At 35.7% G+C, this 21,297-nt stretch overlaps 1 protein-coding gene across 13 annotated transcripts in view; it reads left to right on the top strand.

Annotated features, from left to right (window-relative positions):
* The window catches only part of PTPRD (protein tyrosine phosphatase receptor type D), a 2,163,408-nt gene that overhangs the window by 617,993 nt on the left and 1,524,118 nt on the right, over positions 1-21,297 (top strand). For all 13 annotated transcript variants that reach the window (XM_038552342.1, XM_038552385.1, XM_038552349.1 and 10 more), the window contains one exon: positions 15,027-15,136. The gene's annotated coding sequence lies outside the window, so the exon portion shown is untranslated. The remainder of the gene's footprint in view (positions 1-15,026; positions 15,137-21,297) is intronic.

The following is a 21,297-nucleotide window of genomic DNA, read 5'->3' as shown; positions in this document are numbered from 1 at the left end:
CTTCAGTGTGGTTGTTTCAATATTTTTTTTTTTAATTTTACTTATTTAGGGATGCCTGGGTGGCTCAGCAGTTAAGCGTCTGCCTTTGACTCAGGGCGTGATCCTGGAGTCCCATGATCAAGTCCCAAATCGGGCTCCCTACATGAAGCTCGCTTCTATCTCTGCCGATGTCTCCGCCTCTCTCTCTCCCTGTCTCTCATGAATAAATAAATAAAATATTTTTTTAAAAAATTTACTTATTTATTTGAGACAGAGAGAGCACAAGCAGGAGGAGGGGCAGAGAGAGAGGGAGAAGCAGAGTCCTTGCTGAGCAGGGAGCCCGACATGGGGCTCCATCTCAAGACCTTGAGATCATGACTTGAGCCAAAGACAGATGCTTTGCCAACTGAGCCACCCAGCACCTCTCAAATATTCTATAGTATAGTAAGATTCTCTCCCTTTTATAGATTTTATTTATTTGTTATATGTGAGGGGCAGAGGAGGAGGAAGAGCCTGCTGTGGGTCTTAATTTCACAACCCCTAGATCATGAGCTGAGCTGAAACCAAGAGTCCAACACTTAACCCACTGGGCCACCCAGATGCCCCACATAGTTAGATCCTCTTACAGTAGTTAACATTGTTTCTGACATCCTTGATGCCCCAAACAAGTTTTCTTAATTTCCATACATTGTTTAACTCTAGATGCTGTAAAGTTTGGACAAATATGTACTGTTGTGTATCTATCATTACAGTAGCAGACAGAAAATCCTTACTGTTCTAAAGATCTCTGTACAAGTTTTGTACTTCTTTCCCCTAGCTGATGAGAGTAATCCTTCTTAAACATCAATTTTTAATTAAATGCACATGGACTTCAACCTTGTATGAAGTTCTCAAATCCAACTTTCCACCTAATCTGAGACACTTAACTTAATCTACCTTTATCTTTTATTCTGTTTTGACTCTTAATTTGTTGGAGACATGGACTGTCCATTTTCTGTGGGTAATTATACCCAATTTTCATCATCTGTGGATAGTTTATACCCAATTTTCTTTACATTTTCATCTAACATGAATTTTAAGTGGATATTCTAACACATAATTTGTGTTTTTCTCTTGTAGTTGTGTGGAAGAAGTTTGGCTATTTACTTTCTTCATTGCTGGAAAGAAAAATCTCTCTTTGCTTTCTTTTGACCTACTAATAGATTGGTCTGTCACTGTTACTGTGTAACTAGCTACTAGGGTAATTTTCATGTCTGATTCACCTCTTTTTCCCTTTTTAATTACCTGAAATAATTATTTGTGAAAAATAAGTACTTCAAGAATACAAGATTAAATGTATGGCAAATTCTAAATTCTGTCATAAAACTTACCTTTTTAAATTTTGATCCTTTTTAATATTACTCAATTATTCCTCCATGAAACATAATCAGTTAGTTCAAAAGTCCCAAGCATAGATTAAAAAAAAAAACTATTTCCAAATCCAAGTAGTGCTTATTTTATTATTTTTTTAGCTTTAAATTCAATTTGCCAACATATAGTATAACACCCAGTGCTCATCCCATCAAGTGCTCTCCTCAGTGCCCCTCACCCAGCTACTCCATCCCCATCATCCTCCTCCCCTTCTGCAATCCTTTGTTTGTTTCTCAGGGTTAGGAGTCTCTCATGGTTTGTCTCCTTCTCTAATTTTTCCCACTCAGTGGGAAACAATCCCTCATAATCCCTTTCACTATTTCTTATATTCCATGGATGAGTGAAACCATATGATTGCCCTTTTCTGATTGACTCAGCATAATACCTTCCAATTCCATCCATGGTGAAGCAAATGGTAGGTATTCATCCTTTCTGATGGCTGAGTAATATTCCATAGTATATATATAGATCACATCTTCTTTATCCATTCATCTGTCAAAGGAAAGCAGTGCTTATTTGAGTGTTGTATTGTTTTCATATCCAAGTAGAAATTCTGATAATCTGACCCAGATTTTCAATACTAAACCCTACAATATATCTGTCCCAGATATTTTAAGAGATTTGTCTTATTTAAGTTTAACTTTAGTCAGTTTTGAGATAAGCTTCCCTGAGTTCCCCTTGCATTTTTTCATTCCTCCGTGAAAAGACAAAAATCAATATTACAAATAAATTGATGGGAAGAGAAATACATCCTTACAAGAATGAGTATCAGATTTATAGTGAAAAAAAGATTATCTTATACTAAGCAGAGACTGGAATTATTTTTAAAATAATTTTAATTTTAATAATAAAAATTTTAATAATAAAATTTTAATAATTTTAATTCAACTGATTAAAAGCAAACAAATGTAATAGTACAATTTCATAAAATCAAATTATCTAAAGCTGTTTTTTCCTCCACACTCCTCAATGCTTCCCCCTTCCACTAACAATAGTGCTGTTAAAATTCAAAATGTCTTAGCTTTCCTTTGTTGAAGCATGCTTCTGGTATTGTTTCATGAACAAGTAGTTACATTCGGTCCTCGGAAATCTTTGTGCTTTGAGAATAATGTTGACAGTCCCAAATATTAAGTCTTGTGGCTAAGGTTGCTGATAAAGATGAGAAGCAAAATCTGGGTTTACCAATTGATAAATAACAAACATAAGAAGACACAACTTGTCTTTGAATCATAAAATGAAAACTACATAAAATTTTAATCCTTACAGAATCTGGCTTAGATACACACCTATCCTTCACTGCTTTATGTTCTTTTGGGTACTTCCAGGATGATAATCCACTCAGAATTCTTCTACCACATTCTCATTTCTTTGTTAATTCATTTGTTCTTTTTCTATTGGATGCTTTCCTTTCAGTCTTAAACTCTAGATAATTACCCCATTCCTTACTGGAGAGCTTACTTAAGAAGGCCTAAATACTTTTCTATTAGACTTTCTAATTTATCATGAGAGGAATTTGTATCTCTGTCCTCTATTAGATTCCTTACCTAAAATGCGAGCTTTTAAGCGTTCAGTTTGATACAGGTATATATATATATATATATATATATATATATATATATAGAGAGAGAGAGAGAGAGAGAGAGAGAGAGAGAGATATCTAGCTATCTATCTATAGATCTATTTGTCTATCTATATCTTAACTTTTTCTTCCACAAAATAAACTGAAATGGATAGTTCACACTTAAAAGAGGTTTAACATCGAAACATTCTTTTTCATCCTAAAATCTAATTCTAGACAAAATGTAAATTGATCTCACTTCTTAGTAATCTTTTCCAGCTAAGCAAAATAGCCCTGTGAAGGAGAATTCCACTTATAAATAGCACAGTTACTTGTATCTATTACTCTAATTCATGATTATATATATATATATATATATATATATATATATATATATATATATATATACACACACACACAGATATTCCTGAAAGATAGACAGAAACTACTATGGGAGAAACGCTCTGTACCATGTAGAAGGATTATTATTTCATATGAGTACATTTGAATATTATATGCACATGGTTGTATTTTACTAAAAAGAAAGCTAGTTAATATTCATGGGTTCCTTATTCAGTGGCCTCATAAATGATAGATTTTTCTATTTCTGCCTATTTGATATTCTTGTTTTAAATCAGGAAGAAAATTGATTCTTGCCATTTATACATTTTAGAAATAGTGTTTCTCTGAATAGCATTGATGTAAGAGACATGTTCAAAACGTCAGAACATTTTTATTTACCACCCTGGCCAGTGGTGGCACTTAGCATTCTGAAACAACCATCACAAAACATTTTAGTTTAAACGAATACATTTTGTTTTTCCTTATAAGCCAGTATGTACTTAGTTTTTGATTCCTTGTAATCATTTCCCTCATTTTATCTCTTCACATAAATAAAGTCTCTTAGTTGTAACTGACAGCCCAGCTTATATGTTTCAGTTATACCTTATATATCACTTTAGGTTTTCTTGGCCTTAACTTGTCTCCTATCCAAGTTGCCACTGTGGCAGTTCTCTGAGCTGTTGCCAACTCCATGCTGAGCTGGCCTAAGAATGATTTATCTTGAATTTTTACTACACATCTCTCATCTTCTACCTATGATTTTCATGTTGACATCTAGATGGGGAGGCTGGGAAACCTTTTTTAGCAACCACACGTGTTCAAGCCAGAATTGTGGGGATTTAATTTCCCAAGAGGCAAAACTTTGACAATGGGATATGGCATTTGGTGAGGAAATTATTTCCCCTTTCCTTCCTTAGACGAACTTCCCTTACATGCATTTAATTTGTCATCTCAGGAAAAAGAAAAGAAAACAAACAAAAACACCGGGTATCAAACAATCTGTTGAAGTTCTGATTCAGGAATGCACCTTTTTAATTATATTTCCCTCTTTCCTCATTCTGTGTGTCCTTTATTTCTATTACCCAGGAAGGTAACAACACTGGTAGCATATAATCTTTGGTTCTGATTTCTGGGCAGTTGGAACCATGCACGACACTAGAAAACAGAATGAGGAAAGGATTTGGCTGTGGGGTTACTCAGGGGTCTGATATAAGAGATTCCATTTCTGCTGGTAATAGGGTGGTGGTGATAATCCATGGAATGCAAACATATCCCAACTATTAGGCTTTTTACCTGTGGTTAGTTAGAATCAAACTGAGGAAGAAGGTGAAATACTAGCTATTTATAGCCCTTGATGGTAAGAAACAATGATAACTGTGGAGAGATCTAGCTTTTTTAAACAGAATTAGAAGCTTCCAGAGGAAGGGGGCGGGGTGGGGGTGGGGGAGGGAGTGATAAGCTCAGAGCATCCAGACCCAACCCAAAGCAAGCAGTAAAAGTCCCTGTAGCAGTTTTTGAAGTTATTCTTATCTCCTAGAATTAAAAGGCAATTTTCTCTGATAATCCGACCTGGGATTTAATTGTAAACTTAGAGCTGCAAAGGACACTATAGCATTGGTAGGTCTTTAAGGAAGGCCTGGTCCTTACACGAAACAGTATGGGAAGCTAAGGGGGTATTTGAGTGGATGAGCTTGTGAAATTTGAACTCCAAAATTCCTCTGAATCCTCTTAGTCAGACAAAAGCATGGATGATAGATATTTAGATACATAGACACACATTCACTCAATATTACAAATAGCCTTTGACCTGCCACGTGTATAAATACAGACTTCTTAGTAATGAGTTAGGGACAAATGGGGCTAGGCATGGTTGTTAGGGGGCCACAAAAACAGGCTCATAAAAATCCCAAAAATGCTGAGATGTAAGGAAATCAGAAATAAGTGAACAAGCCAGACCACCCTGCCCTAAGGTATAGCTAGAGAATGTGTCTTTTTATGACAGCCATCTGTGACCAACAAAGAATAACCAGACCCCAAAGAAAAAGTAAGGCATTTAAGATGTTATCACTAGTCCTTACTCAATTGTAATATCAGTAGATGTTAAAAGGATTTAGGATCCCTGGTAGGCTTCCAAAAAGACCAACTCTATGAGCACTCAGTGGCAACTCTGTCGGGATCCCTCTCACTTCTGGGAGCTTTCTCTGTATCTTTACTTAATAAACTTCTATCCCTTTACTCATTCTCCTGTGTCCCCAAGATTCATTCTTTGACTCCATGAGATAAGAACCAATCTCTCCCATATCCCATTTGTGTGTGTGTGTGTGTGTGTGTGTGTGTGTGTGTGTGTTTATTAGCTCTTCAGAATATTGTCATTAATATAAAATTGGCAAGGTGCCTGGGTGGCTCAATTGGTTCAGCATCTGCCTTCAGATCAGGTCATGGTCCCAGGGTCCCGGGATGGAACCCCACATCAGGCTCCCTCCTCTGTATGGAGCCTGCTTCTTCCTCTTCCCCTCCACTTGTACTATCTTGGTCACTATCTCTATCTCTCTTTCTCTCAAATGAATAAATGAAATCTTTAAAAATGTATATATAAAATTGGCTTCATACTTTGTCTCAAGGTGAGACATAACTTAGGGCTGCATACTTCCTATTTCTCATTCATCAAGAATGACAAAGCATCTTTTCCCCAGAGTTTCCAGCAGAAGTGTAGACTTAGAACATGCCCACCGTTGATGTGGGCAGGGGGTTAGACATGTGATAATTGGCTTAACCTAGATCACGTGACTCTTCCCTTCAACATGGGAGTAGAAGTCCTCTGGAGAAAGCTATCTTCAACATACAACTAGGGATGTTAGAAAGGAGAAATGTGCACATGGACAATGACATGAGGAAATGGGGCGATTGTATAAATCACCAAATTATTTTAAAAATCACCAAATTGTTACTGCTTGGTAAAATTAACTTAAAGATGAAAATCTCATAACCTATAGACTTCATCAAGAAGTAATTTTTTAAAGGGTCCTACTGGGACAATTTTTTAGCTCTAAATATGTTGTCAATCTTAAAAATCTCTTAGAAATGTTTAGAAGTAACTACTGCTTTGTTAAAACTACGAGGAATAGAAAATTCATAAATACAAATCAAACATGAAGAATTTTGCACAGATCCAGGAGAGGAAAATTAAAGATATGGGAATCATTAATTATGGTTGAACTTTATCTAACTTAAAATTTCTCTTATTAAACATCTTGCTTTCTCACATTGGTGACCTTCAGTCCACCACAGAAGTCTTACATCCATCATCCCTGCCATTGCATCAATTTAGTGTTGTTTGCTGCACTTAAGCATTAGTTCACTCATGTAACTGTACTACTGAATGTATTATTTTCATTTCAAATAACCTTCAAAATGAAACAAAAACAAAAAATACAGATATCCTTTATAATTTATGACTGCCTTCTTGCTTTATGTAATTATCCTCTTATTGTAATGTCTCTCTTCAGTCTTTTCCTTTGTACCTACTACTGATCATATCTTGCGATGCTGCCAATTTTTGTTATGGTTGTTGTCAGGATGATAACTCTTGCCTTTCTCTTACAACAGTATTTCTGAAGCTACTGTCAATGTATCACAGAAATTGCTTGGATAGACTTCTTGAAATGTTTTGTTTGTTTTTTTTTAATATTGTATGTTAACCTTTAAAATTTTACCTTTGTAAGTTAAAAGGATATAGAAGAGTATTGGATAAACCAATCACAGAATAGGAGAAGATGTAAGTGCAAGGATATTTAACCTAATCTGTCTTTAAGTTTTACTTAGTTGCTTTTATCTTCTACATTTTTTGCATTTTCTTCAGTTCTTTTTTGCGCTGAGCACTCAAATGAACATAATCTTTTCCAGGAATGATGTTAAGCACTGGAGATGGACTGAGATGAAGGCAGATGAAAGGAGGAAAGAATGGCAGCAATAAGGGATGCAGATCCTTCTTGAATATTTTTACTGATTCAGGAAAATGGTGGCTTTTTTTGTTGTTTTTAAAGATTTATTTACTTATCTTGGAGAGAGAGAGTGTGTGTGAGCATGAGAAGTAGTGACAGAGGGAGAGGGAAAAAGAGTCTCAAGCAGACTCACCATTGACCATGAGCCTGATTTGTGGCTTGATCTCACGACCTGAGCCAATACCAAAAATCAGACGCCCAACTGCCTGCACTACTCAGGCTCCCTGTAACTTTTATTATTATTATTATTATTATTATTATTATTATTAATGGCTTTATTTATTTGAGAGAAAGAGAAAAAGAGCACGAGTGGGGGGAATGGGCAGAGGGAGAGGGTGAAACAAACTCCCCTCTGAGCATAGAACCCAATGTAGTGCTTCATCCAGGACCTGGAGATCACAACCAGAGCTGAAGTCAGTTGCTTAACTGACTGAGCCACCCAGGCATGCTTCACCCTATGATTTTTTTTTTTAAGTTAAAATACAATAAGAGAGTAATATTGATAGAGAATGGCAGTGCAATTTATAAGTATATGGAACAATTAACTGAACTTTGAGGGTGATAGCCTCATCTTTACAAAGAAGATAAATTTCAATAGGGTCTTAAATGATGAAGACAACACCAAGCAAACAAATAATAATACATTTTAGGATCATCAGTAAACACCTTGGTAACTCCTTGTGCTCTAAACTTTCTTTTCATTTTGCCTGTTTTTTCCCATCTGTCCCATTTCTTGATAAAGTCAAGAAGAAAAAAAATAGAGATCTTTTGCAAGCAGGTTATTCCTTCAACAAAGAAACTCAGAAATGCCACCAGAGTAATGAGACTACCTAATGAATCTTCTCCATTATTGCCACCTTTCTTGATATGTTCTCAGTAGAGAGATATTCACTTTCAGACTTAACCAATTTAATAAAATAGCCTTGATAGTCTCATTACCCAAATATCTTTATGTGCAAGGTTAACTTATCTAGTTTCACAAATGTTAAGAGAAGAAAAAAATCTCTTGGAAGATGGGATTTTTTGCAATACTGCTGACTTTAAGGATTTTAGTCTTTAGGACCAAGAGTCAGAATGAAAATCTAACTTGCCATCTCACTACCTACATGTTGTAGTATTTTAAATTTTATTGTCATTCAGAGAGTATTGTCAAATATAACTAGCAAAGAATTTGGACACCTAAATTTTGCTATTACATACCAAGGTACCTTTTTGGAAGCTTAATAATGTACTGTTACCATTGAACTTCTCGTCATACTAAACAATTCTTTTCTATATGCAGAAATAGATGATAAAGAGAAGCGTCAGATTTTCAGTTGTCCAAGTTATTTGGGTTTAGAGAAAGATAGTTTATTTTGCATTTTTTGGTTCTTGGACTAAAAAAATCTTCAATTTTGATTTTCACAAGCAAATAGAGTTTTATGCAAGACTCACAGAATCAGTTTAAAATATATATACTCATTATTCATTCTGTCATTTGCATTATAAAAATGACAATGAGTCAGCACATATTCATAGTTATGCTTCACAGAACACTTTGCTTCAATTAAAATATATTTTATGTTTCAGTGAAATTCATATGACTTTTTACTTCTAAGTTTATTGTGAAAACCTTTTTATGATATTTCATACATAGCTGAGGAAAAACAATACTTGTAGCTTTAGTTGTGTTAGTGGATTTATGAATTTTATAAACTTCTGCAGCCTTTGCACTGCTCAAACTGCACTCCAGGAAATCAGTATTTGTGTGGGAGGTTTGGGGACAAGCAGCTTGGAACAAGTGTGTGGAGATATGAGTGCTTCACTGAGAGCCAGGCAGAAGGTCACAGCAAGCCTCAGGAGTGGATCCATTCTGGGGACTGATAAGCAGCTATTCAACCCTACAGTCTTCCTGCACATTTATTTTTATAGATAGTTTAAAGAGCAAATTTGAGAAAAATATAAAAAAACAAAAAACTCCACACAACTTAACTGATGCCTGACATGCCACTTACTAATCCAGGTGTTTTCAGCCATACAAATAGTTTCATACATCCCCTCAGTTATACCTCTCAATGTTTCAGACCATTATTGTTCACACATTCACCTCATCCATTCATTAAATAAGCATACATTGAGTACCACCCACTTATGAGGTAATTTGGCAAGTGTTGAAGATTGCCAAAATAAATGCTTGCACTCAAACTTCCCACAGTCCAGTGGGAAAGATGAGCAAATAGTCAAGTTATCTTAGAAATGGAGAACAAGGTAGTGATTCTTTTTCATGATCAATTATCTACTTTGCTAGAAGCAGTACTTAGCCTGTGGAAATGGAGCATGACAGAGAGGGCAAGGGTCCTCTAAAGGGCGTCTCAAGTTGTTGTTTTAATATTTTATTTATTTTTCAAATTTTTTTAATCATTTATTTATTTATTACTTGAGAGAGAGTGAGTGAAGGAAAAGGGAGAGAGACTCTAAATCTGAAGCAGACTCCATGCTGAGCACAGAGCCCCACAACTAGGAGATTAGGACCTTCCAACAACACAGGAAGCTGTCCTGCATTGTGGCTCTAAGCCAGGCCTTCATGCTCAACGTTTGTCACTGGGTGCAGTCTGCGTTTGAGTGAGGAGTTGGTGTAGCAGCATGGCCAGTTTAGGGCCATTCCAGGTGGAATTAGAGCTGGCAGTTAAGATCTCTTAATCTAGAAAGGGCATCTTTCAGGTATCCACTGCAGGACCATGGCCTTAAGACTATTGCCCTGTTCTAGAAGGTTTCTCCTCTGGTAAACCATATAATTTCCACACCTTCAAATCCTCACCCAAAGAAGCCCACCTTTTCTTTCTTTTTCCTTTCTTTTTTTTTTTTTAAGATTTTGTTTATTTGTTCATGAGACACACACACACACACAGAGAGAGAGAGAGAGAGAGAGGAAAAGACATAGGCTGAGGGAGAAGCAGGCTCCCTGCAAGTAGCCGATGTGGGACTCAATTCCAGAAGCCGGGATTACATCCTGGGCCAAAGGCAGACACTCAACTGCTGAGCTACCCAGGCATCTCTATTTCTTTTTTCTAGTTTAAAGAGAAACATGCACTCCACTTCCTGCCCCCATAGTCTCACAGATCCATGTTTTGCAATATAAGCATGTTACTTGTTTAATTACATTATTCCTGATTACATCCTCCAACTAGAAGAAATGCTCCAAGAAGATAGATATTTTTGAGGATATATATATATATATATATATATATATATATATATATATATATTTCACTGAAAAGAATCACAAGTAGTTGGAACAGTGCTTAATAGTATTTGAAATACTTGTGGAATGAAGGAATTTCAGGCTTCTGACTGAACTGACTTGTGATATTTTGACTACTTGGAGTTCTGAAGAGTGACCATAGCTCTTCTGATGTCACTGATACACGGGGAAGGGTAAAGCAGAGCCTAACTTCCGGAACAAGCCTTGTACTGCAACCCAAGACAAGACAAAAGACTCCAGGGCCATTTTTACAGCAATCTTGCTTATTAGGATATCCACTAATTTGCAGGCACAAAGTTGGTCCCTGAGGGCTGAGGTAGCTCTACTGTCTCCTCATTTTGGCCTGGGTGCAATTCTACACTGTCTCTGGGTGAGGAGCCTCCGGCATGGCTTAGAGGTTAAGAAAGAGTTGGATAACAAGCCAGATCTACCTATAGTTTTTGCTCCATGAGTTAATGCAGGGAGGATGCGATGGAGCAGGCCGCCACCAGAGAGCACTGTGGGACCTCTTTGTGAGGTTTAGCTTTCCAGGGCTGAGATTGCAAGGAACTGGGGAACACACGTTTTTAAAACCCTTAAATAGAGGAATTTTGCCGTCGTTAATGTCGTTAATGACTTTGCTTCATTTTGAAAGTATATAGAATTCAAAAGAATGTGTTAAATTGTACTTGAAATTTAAAAATTGCACAGGATATTAACAGAAATTTCACACAAAAAGATACATAATATCCCTTAAATGCCAGAGATGTTGAATCTACATCATAATTTTTTAAATACTCAGTAAAATGACAGAGATGAAATTTTTCACCTATCAGATTTTCAAGAATCTAGAAATCTGCCCACCCAGGCAGAAGTTGGTGTTGGTAGCATTAACTGGCTTAACTTTCAAGGCGGGGAAACTTGCCAACATATTTGAAAGTTAAATGCATTTATTTATTTTTTACTTCTGCACTTATAGGAATGTACCCTACTGAGTACCTCTTGGATACATTTATTTTTTTTTAATTAAAGATTTTATTTGTTTATTTATTCATGAGAGAGGCAGGGACACAGGCTGAGGGAGAAGCAGGCTCCCTGCAAGGAGCCCGATATGGGACTTGATCCCAGGACCCCAGGATCATGACCTGAGCCAAAGGAAGATGTTCAACTACTGAGCCACCCAGATGCCTCAACAAACTTTTTTTAATCTCAAGAATAATAAACATTTTGAAAAATAAAAACCTTGTAGTATAATTATATAATTAAATAATTGTAGGTATGTCAGAACAATAGAAAGACATGAAACTGACTACACGGAAGATGCCGTTCATTTACTAATATAAAAAACTCTCTAGTTACTTTCAGTGGCTTGGGGAGAAAGGCAAGGCCCATAATGGTGGGTAAAGAATGCAATCTTTTCTCTTTGTTTAATTGTGGTTGGGGTGGGGAATAATATACCTACTTTTTTTTGTATTTGTTGAAGGAAATTTGCAGGGATCCACAGATGCCAATATAGTTGGTCTTGTTGCAGATGACATTAGGATAGGATGGAGGAAAAGGTGATAGACTTTGTCCTATATACCATTCTGTGAGGCCTAGATTCATGCAAATGTATTACCTATTCACAAAACAGAATAAATACATGTATTTTAAATTGCAGGAAAAAACGGGGTAGTCAGTGAAGAAATGTTGATGATTCAACTTGTCTTATCACTTAAATGCATCAGATACTAAGAGGTGTTTGTATTCAGTTACCTAGTTAGATTATAAGTTACTAATTGCTTGAAATCAACCAGTACTGGTATTTCTGGCAGCCTTGAAATGAATGAGGTGAATTTTCCAGCAGGGCTGTCCCAGGAAGAATTTGCGGAGCAGCTCAGAGTTTCCCTTGGGACCTCTTCATTGGTTGTCTTAACTTTCCGTGATCATCTTACTCCCCACCACCTACCACATTACTGATTGATTTGCCCTTTGGACCAAGAGGAAAGAAACAAACCTTCTGACATTGTAACAGACTAACTCCAGTAATACACATTTATTCACTTAATGTTTATTGAATATCTACTAAGAACCTAGCAATGAACCACCATCTGAGGATACAGATCTGGCAGACATAACCTTTTCTTTAAGGAGCTCATAGTTAAGTAGGAAGATGGCATAGTCTAATCATTTTGCAGAATGATATGTGCAATGGAAAGGTGAAAAAGTGATCTCCTTTTTCTGAAACTGAAGAGAACCTTCAGATCATTTCATGAAGTTTAAAATATGAGTAGGGAATCCCTGGCAACAGGGGTTAGTGTGGGAGGGTGAAGAAAATAAAATTATTAAACAGAAGGAATAGCACTCATGAAAGATATGAAAATACACTATCCATTACAAGTGTTGAAGAGTTTAGTGTGGCTAGAATGTGTTTATGTTTGATTTCTATGCATTTTGAGAGGAATTACTACCACTGTGGCTAATACTAACTACTTAGTAGATATACATGTACTCGGTAATTTATGCCATTTAATTCTAACAATAAAACTCTGAAGTATGTTTTCTGAATCATATGGATAATGATGTCAAGAATTATAAAAGTTTATCTAGTAATACACATGGGTAAAGCCAGGAATCAAACCTACATCTGATTCCAAATCCCATGCTCTGAATTATGAATAGGTGTTTGCTGAATCTCTATTTCCTTTCAGATTCACTCTTACCTTTCTCCATCCTACTCTCTAACACTGGAAACTAGTCTGGATGGAGTTCATCAAGAGGCTCCGTGACCTTGGATGGCCATTGTGGTTTGTCCCATGGGTAGGATAGGTAGGAAACCAGAGAGAAGGGAGAAGATGAAAATGGTTTACCTCAGGCTCACTCACATCCTGTCATCTTGTGCTGCCTGGGACTCCCAAGCAAAGATGACTTTCTGCCCAGGGGACCCTCTCCATACATCCGACTCCTAGATGGTGGTAACTGCCCCCTGTCCTCATCCTGCCAGTCTCAGGGTGGCGCCTCCCCTTGTGGTTTCCTTACGTATAGCACACAGTTTTGTAATAGGTTCTTTATTAAACTCTTTTCAATTATTCTAATCTGAAAGTGCCATCTGTTTTCAGTTGGCACTAGACCGACATTTAAGGAGTTATTGTTATTATCTGAATGAGAGCTAATGAAAGCTTATTGTGGTAGTAGCAGAAGAAATAAAGGGAATAAAATGGATTCCAGAGTGAGATGAGAAAAATCTGAATTTTAAGAAGGCTACAGGGAAAGAACAATATTCAATCTTAAGATTTGACTTCTATTATGGAACTGAAATGGGTCTCTCTTGCACCTTTTATATTATACTGCATAGAAAAACTCTTAAATTTAATAGTAACATGAGACAAAAGAAGTAGTTCATAACTTGACACCAGAAAGGTTAGGGTTTGGGGAATAGATTTCACTGCTTGTGTTGAAGTATGTGGAGCCACATTATTCACTTAGAGAGGGTGGTGCCACATATCAAGTGGTGATTCAAACGAATGATTAGTGCAAAGTGGTACAATAAGAGGTAAGAGATTACTCTGGCAGGGTCATCAAACACGAGGGTGTATCAACCTGGTTCTGAGGATGAAGGTAGGCAGTAAGCATCCGGAGGAAGGTCAGCAAATAACAGGATCCCCACCATGAGATTCAATTCAGTCAAATTCCAAGTGCTGGAGAAAGGGACAAAGGCAAAGGTAAAACAAGTGCTGCCTGGACAAACTGCAACAACTTAGGCATATTGTAGGATTTCTTATGTTTCCTTAAACCACCCAATTGTGAGGCAGACTGGAGTGAGGCTGAGAATGCTGAAGGTCAAGTGGCCACAATTGTGAGAAGAAAGACTATAACATCCCTTTCATACACAGGAAGCCCAGCCCTGAAGGTTTTCTTGGTTTTCTTGTTGTTGTTGTTATTGTTGTTGTTTTTTAGTCTATGATTCCATCATCTGGTCAAAAAGGTCTGTTTTCACCTAATGTTCCATAGTAGCAACACCCTGGTGCATGTGAGGAAGCATCTGCGTTCTTCATCAGTGTCTCACAAGTTGAAGAATATAAAGTAGTACAGGCATAAAGCTAGTGCATTACTAAATTGCTTCCTACTGAGATTTCTTCAGCTGGGGTTAAAAAAAATACAGGAAACAATATTTTCTGGGGGTTAAAGTATTTTGATTTATAGTTTCCAAGGATAATATATAGAAAATGGCTTCCTAAATTAACACATCAATTACTTAAACCAAATGGATAGGAATGATGGCACTGAAATAATAATCTTTTAGAAAAAACACTTTATAGGAGATAAAATATAGATGGTCCCTTTGACTTAAACAGCTGCTATATTAATCATTGTGGTATAAATTATAGAGGTAAAGAGTTTACGCTTCTTTCCTTTATGTTGAACATTCTGATAAATGGGTGTCTAATGTGACAAGGAAAGATAACATAATGAATATCTCACAATGCTTGAATGAACATTCAAAAAAAAAAATGACTGACATTGTATTTTGTTCTAGGTAGGAGTAAAGTGCCAGCAGTTCCTGGCCGGGTGATAGTCCAGCTGAGGGTGTCTGACTGACAGCATGTTGGCACCAGCATTGAAGGGAGTGATGGGCTTTGGCTCCAGGTGAGTACAGTTCTCCAAAATATAATGTGTGCATCTTTCTGACTCTTACCTACAGAACTCATCAGATAACTGATTTCTACCCTCTTGAAATACTGGGCTATTTCATTTCTTCAAAAATATTATAGTTGTAAAATTGTATCATACTTTAAAGTCAATGCATATAATGATTTCCTCTTTAAGTGGTCAAAGAGGTAACTATGAATGAGTTTCTTTCTGAACTGGGTGTCAAAATGACTGAACTACAAGTAGAATGAAAGATGAAATTTCATAGAGTGTTTGGGGGTTAAGGAGGGAAGGCTATCCAGAAGTGACCAACGTGGAGCAAAGTTATCATTAAGCATTTCAGATTGACACATTGTTCTGTAGCCTTCTAAATGACAAGCATAGGAGGGCTGAGTTAGTCTTGAGGACCCCAAATGTTGTCACTTCCAAAGTCATGCAATTAGAGGCTATAGATAATTCTGTGACTCAAAAGGCTCCTTGACTTCTGGTTTCTAAATGACAAGAGATCTGAAGTAAGGGTCAGACATACCCATATTTTATTTTATTTATTTTTTTTTAATTTTTATTTATTTATGATAGTCACAGAGAGAGAGAGAGAGAGGCAGAGACATAGGCAGAGGGAGAAGCAGGCTCCATGCACCTGGAGCCCGATGTGGGATTCGATCCCGGGTCTCCAGGATCGCGCCCTGGGCCAAAGGCAGGCGCCAAACCACTGCGCCACCCAGGGATCCCTTTTATTTTATTTTTTAAAGATTTATTTATTTATTCATGAGAGACACAGAGAGAGAGAGGTAGAGACATAGGCAGAGGGAGAAGCAGGCTTCTCGGAGGGAGCCCAGTGTGGGACTTGATCCCAGATCCTGGGATCATGCCCTGAGCCGAAGGCAGATGATCAACCACTGAGCCACCCAGGTGCCCCCATACCCATATTTTAATTGTGATTCTCCAAGGATGTACCTTCATGAATTCATAAGCCAAAATGTATGTATCACTTAGCTCAATATGAAACTTTTGAGGACTGAATATAATAACAGGCTATAGATTTAAGGAATGCAAGACAAATGTTACAGAACTTAATTTTTTTTTGACTTTGAAGACTTACATTCTAGGCCTATATAACATTTTATTTTAAGTCATATATAGTTTCTGCCTTTCATGGATTAAAATATTAATAAAGAAGACAAGCTAATTAAGGCTACAAGGGCAAGGACTATAAAAAAAGATATAAGGAGTATGCAATAAGTACTTAGTCTACTCATCAAATATGTAATAATCCCTCTTTTTGTCACAGCAATTCTATATCTAGTGACAATGTAAGAAAAAAATTAAGAATGTCTGAAAAAATAGAAGCAAAAATGTTTCTTACATTCAGTTTTAATAGCAATGAAAATGATAAACAACCCAAATACTTAATTGTACTGAACTTATAAAATAGATTTTTGTTCAAATAGTGAAATTATATAAACTATTAAAATGATTTAGACTACTTGTGACATGAAAGAAGGAATAGGAATATTTTTAAACTTATAAAAGCAAGTTAAAATGTCTTAAGATAATATTTGTGTGAAAAGGCAGAAGGAAAACCCTATATGATTATTTTATTTTTGTTTTTAACTTTTTTTTTTTGATAATTTTATAGTGGATGTTTTTACTATAACCAGAAAAAAATACAACTTAACATTGAAAATTGAATCATTAATTTTTTCACAAGAAAACAGGATCATAGGGGCTCACTGGGTGGCTCAGCGGTTGAGTGCCTGCCTTCGGCCCATGGTGTGATCCTGGAGTCTGGATCCCACATCAGGGTCCCTGCATGAGCCTGCTTCTCCCTCTGCCTGTTTCTCTGCCTCTCTGTGTCTCTCATGAATAAATAAATCTTAAAAAAAAAAGAAAAGAAAAGAAAATAGGATCATAGAAGAATAAGGTCATGAAAAAATAGCATATCTTTACAGAGATTGAAAAATCAGGTTATAAAACAGAATTGAAGTAAAATCTTGTATTGGTGTAAAATGTGTATTTATATAGTTAACAAAGCAGAATTTAGGTAAAACCTTTCATTTGTATTTTTTTAACAAGAGCATATATATATATATTTTTAAAGAACATATACATATATGTTATGTATTTATAAAAACTAAACAACTTTTCTGTTTAAATGAAAGAGTTTGGGAGAGTCAAGATAATTCCTATTTAATAAATGTGTAAAGTCCAAAAGTTTGAAATTTGAGTAGAGCCTTGAAAGATTAAATATACAGAAATGTGCTTTTATTAGTATTAATAACAAAATATGACCTGTTGAAATGGATGAGTACATATTATGCTTACCTGTATTGCTCTACTTTTCATTTTGTAGAAAATTATAGCATAAGTGATGTACATTGAACGAATTTGAATATTGCTATTTGTTTCAAGATTAGAACAATAAATTTGATGTACTAAATGCCAACTTTTATTACACACTGACACTTTGTAAATACTATTGCATTTTTAACAAAAAATTATATCAGTGTGTAACTGATTAAAACATGAATATATTCACCAAATCTTTGAAAGTTAGTTATATTTCATTACCATAGTCTTCTGCAGTTCTCCTTTATCTGACTTCAGTGATGCATAAATAGATTGTATATTTATCTTTAAAAAAAAACAAAAGAAACAACTCTAATTTCTCATGTGAATATTTAAAAAATAAATTTTGTGAAGAATAGCAGTGGTGTCTCCTTTCACAGACTTCTCTGCACCTGTCTTCCACAGAGACTATGATTTCCAAGTCCATCCTTTGCCTCTTTATTCTCCCTGTATATTCTTCTTGGATGATCATATGGAGACCCATGGCTTTAATATTCCCAAATTAATAACTCTAAACCCACACTCCCATTGTCCTCTAGATTAATATACCAAACAAAGCAGAGGTATCATTCTCACCTAGGCTGTATTTCCTGCCTTTTTCCTTCAGATTCCTCTTTAATGTGATTTACTCTTTCTACTCTGTGTCAAATCTGAAGTAAAATCCTGCTTATAGGGGTCCCTGGGTGGCTTAGGTGCTTAAGTGACAGCTTTTGGCTCAGGTCATGATCCCTGAGTCTTGGGATCAAGCCCCGCATGAGGCTCCCTGCTCTGGAGGGAGCCTGCTTCTCTCTCCCTCTGCCTACATCTGCCCCTACTTGCTTGCTCACTCTCCGTCAAATAAATAAAAATTTTTAAAAAATCCTGCTTATAGGGAAAGATGTAGGAGGGGGTGCCTAACTTGACTGAATAGGCCTGAATTATCTTCAATGGACAGGAGAAAGAACAAGTGTGTTAATATCATTAACGTATTAATGATGTAATGATGATTAAAATTTTCTTGCTTTTTCCATTATCAGTGAGTTTACTCTTGCTAATCCTTCATCATTGTCTTATCAATGCTTCTCCCCACAACATGCACATTATAAAGCCATGAACTTACATTAAGTTGAAATGAGAAGAATGGCAGAAAAATGTGTACAATAGTAATTTGGAATTGTCAGCATGCCAACATAGGTGTGCGGGGTAGGGGTCAGATTTGTACTGGTTGACCTAGGCTCAAATATCTACTCTGCCATGAATGAGTTATGCAGCCCAGAGTCTACCATTCTCTTTAAGCCTCTGAGTTCTTAAATTATTTATTCTAAATTGTTCCAATTCTAAAAGTCAACTAATACAGTGTTTGTGGAAATAGTCTACAGATGTTTAAGTACTTTGTGGGTGTGAGCATCGATTGTTACCAACCATAGAGAACAGATAGAAGCAACTTACCAAAATACTCACATGTGTATATATGTATATATACAATGTGGATCCAATATAGAAAAAGAGATTACTTTTAATGAAGTAGTAGAATTAGTTGTTTCTGCAGTGAAATCTCAGCTTTTTGGTAAAATATCTTCAAGTAGATATTTGCAGAGAAACTTTTTTCCTTTTTCCTTTAATGTGTGTGGCCTACCCATCAAATCAGCACGGTTCAATAATTCAGGAGATGTTCTCTCTGCCCTTTGATCACAAAGGGAATTCAACTAGGGATAAAATCCAAGATAATGAGCTGGGCAACACAAAGCAACTTCCTCTTATGAAAACCACTCACAAAATACATGTGGTATGAAAATTAAAGACAGAATATTAAGATAGCATTGATTCATTGATCTGGAAATTATTTCCAACCATATAATATTAATAACACTTTATGACCTGAAATTTAAGGTGCAGTGGAAATCACACAAAAATTATTTAATATTGCCAACAACTGTAGTAATGTTGAACTTTAACAGTTAAAATTATGTTTGCTGAAGTACTGAGAATATTTTGCAAACTATAACATTAGAAATTCTCAGGAGGTGAGAATTTGGTCAGATGAATCTGTATTCATTAGACATTAAATAATATATGTCTAGAGTAAATCAAAATATATTTCACGTTCATTGCACTGAAACCACTTGGAGTTCCAAATAATGTATACTAAAATCTGAGAGACTTAGATCACCACAAACCAAAACTTTCAATTGGGATTTGTGTGTGTGTGTCCTTTATGAACATATCTCAAGAAAATGCAATGACCTGAAAATCAACCAGAGGGAAGAAAGAGAAGAAAGAAAGGAAAGAAAGAAAGAAAGAAAGAAAGAAAGAAAGAAAGAAAGAAAGAAAGAAAGAAAGAAAGAAAGAAGAAAAAAAGAAAGGAAGAAAGAAAAAGAAAGAAAGAAAGAAGAAAAAGAAAGAAAGAAAGAAAGAAAGAAAGAAAGAAAGAAAGAAAGAAAGAAAGAAAGAAAGAAAGTCTCAAAATGATGGTTCTTAATAATTAGAAGTTGTAATTAGTAACAAATATTAAATATCCACAATATACATTATATTCCCCACAGGTCTAGGGAAATACAGATATTAAAGTATTTCTACCTTCAAGTAATGATTCTCTTTGGGAGGAAATAGGCTACTACTAAATAGCACTACTAAATAGTGTATTTAGGAAATACACTACTAAATAGCATGTCATTATGTAGATACATATCACACATACTTAGATAAGTATTAGTGTCAGATGCCAAGAGATAAGGAGAGATCAAGTGCAAGACAGCATTTGTCTTGTGTTTCAGCAACTGAGAGGATATCTTGAAGGAAATTGAACTTGATAATTTCAATGGATGATGGCAGGCTGGGATTGGCATTGTAGGAAGAGGGGACAATTTGTATGCAAACAATGAATTTGAATGTAGAAAAGACAAAGAAAAGGAGAGCTAGCAATTTTTCTTGTAATTAAAGGTAACAAGTAAAAGAAAAGGATAGAGATTAATTTTGGTGGTCTTTAATGTTAGCCCAAGGAGTATGTTCTTAATTTTGTATCCTCTTTCCAGTTATCTTTGGACTTTACATTCTGTTGGATCCTGATACCATTGCAAGTAAAAATGCTTGCAAAATCTTGTTCTAACTTCAAATGGAAATGCTTGACATCCTATACTTGTAGAATACATAATAGTTGTTACCAAACTGTGAAATTCAGAGCAGTGTGAGTTTTTAAGCAAAACTTACCTCCTAAAGCATATAAAATACAAAACTTAAAACTTTTTCTTACAACTTTTAAATACATTTAATTTCCAGAGAAAATATTATTGGTCTCAAGGTTACAAATCAACAGTACTTGGAATTATCAAAATTAATCTTGGTATATTACAAAAACTTTTACCATTTATACTAAACAGAAACTCAAGTTCATGATGACATGATACTGAAAAGGTATAGGTTAAAATGCAAATTTTATGATACTGTATGATTCAGTAATCATTATCTTTTTTAAAGATTTATTCATATTGAAGGAGGGTAGGGGCAGTGGGAGAGGGAGAGAGGGTATCCCAGGTGGACTCCACGTGGAACCAGGCAAGTCTCAAACTCACAACCATGATCTCGCGACCTGAGCTGAAATCAGGAGCTAGACACTTCGTTGACTGAGCCATCCAGGAGCTCTGAAAGCATGTTCTTAAAAAAATGTGGTTAGTGTTGTCACCTGCTGGATATTTGTGGAATGGGGAAATGAGAACTGAAAAGAGAAAACACAATATTTCTATGTAATAATAAAAAAATTAAAATAATGCTTTTTTAAAAAAATAGTGTGAGGTGAAGCAGCTAACTTTCTGGTTGTTCAAAAGGTAAATTAA

This window comes from Canis lupus, chromosome 11 (genome assembly GCF_011100685.1).
Source record: "Canis lupus familiaris isolate Mischka breed German Shepherd chromosome 11, alternate assembly UU_Cfam_GSD_1.0, whole genome shotgun sequence".
Taxonomy (NCBI): domain Eukaryota; kingdom Metazoa; phylum Chordata; class Mammalia; order Carnivora; family Canidae; genus Canis; species Canis lupus.
This window is presented reverse-complemented; position numbering and strand designations above follow the sequence as displayed.